The 2,500-nt window shown below is 46.0% G+C and overlaps 1 non-coding gene across 1 annotated transcript; it reads right to left on the bottom strand.

Moving 5' to 3' along the window:
* Positions 1 to 154: 154 nt before the first annotated feature.
* Positions 155 to 226, bottom strand: TRNAE-UUC (transfer RNA glutamic acid (anticodon UUC)). Its single transcript has one exon. It is a non-coding gene; the product is annotated as a tRNA-Glu (tRNA).
* Between the last annotated feature and the right edge of the window lie 2,274 nt (positions 227 to 2,500).

The raw sequence follows: 2,500 nt of genomic DNA, 5'->3' as shown, positions 1-2,500 counted from the left end.
TTTCCTGTCCTGACCCGGCTTGACCTGTCTTGTCTGCATCCCTGGCTTTGACCCTTGGTACTTTGACAACAAGGGAATGATTGGAGGTTACAATGGAAAAACAGCTTTGAGGTTTCAGCACTTGGAGTGTGCGGGTCGTTAAAAGGACTTGCATTTCCCATACCGGGAGTCGAACCCGGGCCGCCTGGGTGAAAACCAGGAATCCTAACCGCTAGACCATATGGGAAAACTAGCTGCCTTGTTTTGAGAAAAATAGAGAAAACCAAAGGGAAAAAAAGATGTGCCACCGCTATCAGCTTCCAAGTATGGTGGCCAGCTATGACACACATATCACTTTCACTAATTGGCCTCGTTAGCGCAGCAGGTAGCGCGTCAGTCTCATAATCTGAAGGTCGTGAGTGCGATCCTCACACAGGGCACTACTCTCTAACCATTTTGTGAGCCTTGGGGTCCTTAATCTATGAAAAACACTACTCTTCATCCCTTAGGTCTTGTAGGAAACCATATGGATGGAAAATTGACCGGAAGATCAAGCTTTCAGTGCTCTTTTGCCTTCCACCATATTCCACCCAGCTAAAATCTTTAGCTCTGCATCCAACAGACCTTGCAAGATACAATGTCTACTCATCCTGTAACAACAGAGGCATTTTCCATCTATGTGACATGCTTCCCTTAGTTTCATCACACAGAAAGAACAAAGCACCGAGGAATTCAAAAGGGCTTTTTCAAAGGTGTGGAAAAAAAAGATGATGTCTCTGTCAGAGAATGGTTTGCAGAAGATTGGCACATAGATATTTGCCAATGCAAATGTGCAGAAGAGCGAGAACGGCCGAGAAACTTCATGTGCTAGTACGCATGTGCGTACGCCAAAGCGCACACAATGCGTGACAATTTCTGGTGCCCAGTGGCCTATTTAAAGCTAGCAGCATAAGCCATTAGTTGCTGGATGATCTTCAGCTTCCCCTGTGAGTTCCTGTGATCCTGATATTATTCATGTGTGAAAATTCATGTGCCAGTGCGCATATACGTACGCCAAAGCGCGTGCATGAGCCATTAGTTGCTGGATGAACTTCAGCTTGCCCTGTGAGTTCCTGTGTTCCTGATAGTATTTCATTTCCTGTCCTGACCCGGCTTGACCTGTCTTGTCTGCATCCCTGGCTTTGACCCTTGGTACTTTGACAAGAAGGGAATGATTGGAGGTTACAATGGAAAAACAGCTTTGAGGTTTCAGCACTAGGAGTGTGCGGGTCGTTAAAAGGACTTGCATTTCCCATGCCGGGAGTCGAACCCAGGCCGCCTGGGTGAAAACCAGGAATCCTAACCGCTAGACCATATGGGAAAACTAGCTGCCTTGTTTTGAGAAAAATAGAGAAAACCAAAGGGAAAAAAAGATGTGCCACCGCTATCAGCTTCCAAGTATGGTGGCCAGCTATGACACACATATCACTTTCACTAATTGGCCTCGTTAGCGCAGCAGGTAGCGCGTCAGTCTCATAATCTGAAGGTCGTGAGTGCGATCCTCACACAGGGCACTACTCTCTAACCATTTTGTGAGCCTTGGGGTCCTTAATCTATGAAAAACACTACTCTTCATCCCTTAGGTCTTGTAGGAAACCATATGGATGGAAAATTGACCGGAAGATCAAGCTTTCAGTGCTCTTTTGCCTTCCACCATATTCCACCCAGCTAAAATCTTTAGCTCTGCATCCAACAGACCTTGCAAGATACAATGTCTACTCATCCTGTAACAACAGAGGCATTTTCCATCTATGTGACATGCTTCCCTTAGTTTCATCACACAGAAAGAACAAAGCACCGAGGAATTCAAAAGGGCTTTTTCAAAGGTGTGGAAAAAAAAGATGATGTCTCTGTCAGAGAATGGTTTGCAGAAGATTGGCACATAGATATTTGCCAATGCAAATGTGCAGAAGAGCGAGAACGGCCGAGAAACTTCATGTGCTAGTACGCATGTGCGTACGCCAAAGCGCACACAATGCGTGACAATTTCTGGTGCCCAGTGGCCTATTTAAAGCTAGCAGCATAAGCCATTAGTTGCTGGATGATCTTCAGCTTCCCCTGTGAGTTCCTGTGATCCTGATATTATTCATGTGTGAAAATTCATGTGCCAGTGCGCATATACGTACGCCAAAGCGCGTGCATGAGCTATTAGTTGCTGGATGAACTTCAGCTTGCCCTGTGAGTTCCTGTGTTCCTGATAGTATTTCATTTCCTGTCCTGACCCGGCTTGACCTGTCTTGTCTGCATCCCTGGCTTTGACCCTTGGTACTTTGACAACAAGGGAATGATTGGAGGTTACAATGGAAAAACAGCTTTGAGGTTTCAGCACTAGGAGTGTGCGGGTCATTAAAAGGACTTGCATTTCCCATACCGGGAGTCGAACCCAGGCCGCCTGGGTGAAAACCAGGAATCCTAACCGCTAGACCATATGGGAAAACTAGCTGCCTTGTTTTGAGAAAAATAGAGAAAACCAAAGGGAAAA

This window comes from Lithobates pipiens, unplaced genomic scaffold (genome assembly GCF_037356315.1).
Source record: "Lithobates pipiens isolate NorthernLeopardFrog02 unplaced genomic scaffold, aLitPip1_a1.2 Scaffold_8, whole genome shotgun sequence".
NCBI classification, from domain to species: Eukaryota; Metazoa; Chordata; class Amphibia; order Anura; family Ranidae; genus Lithobates; species Lithobates pipiens.
Note: the sequence above shows the minus strand (reverse complement) of the source record. Positions and strands in the feature narration are given on the sequence as shown.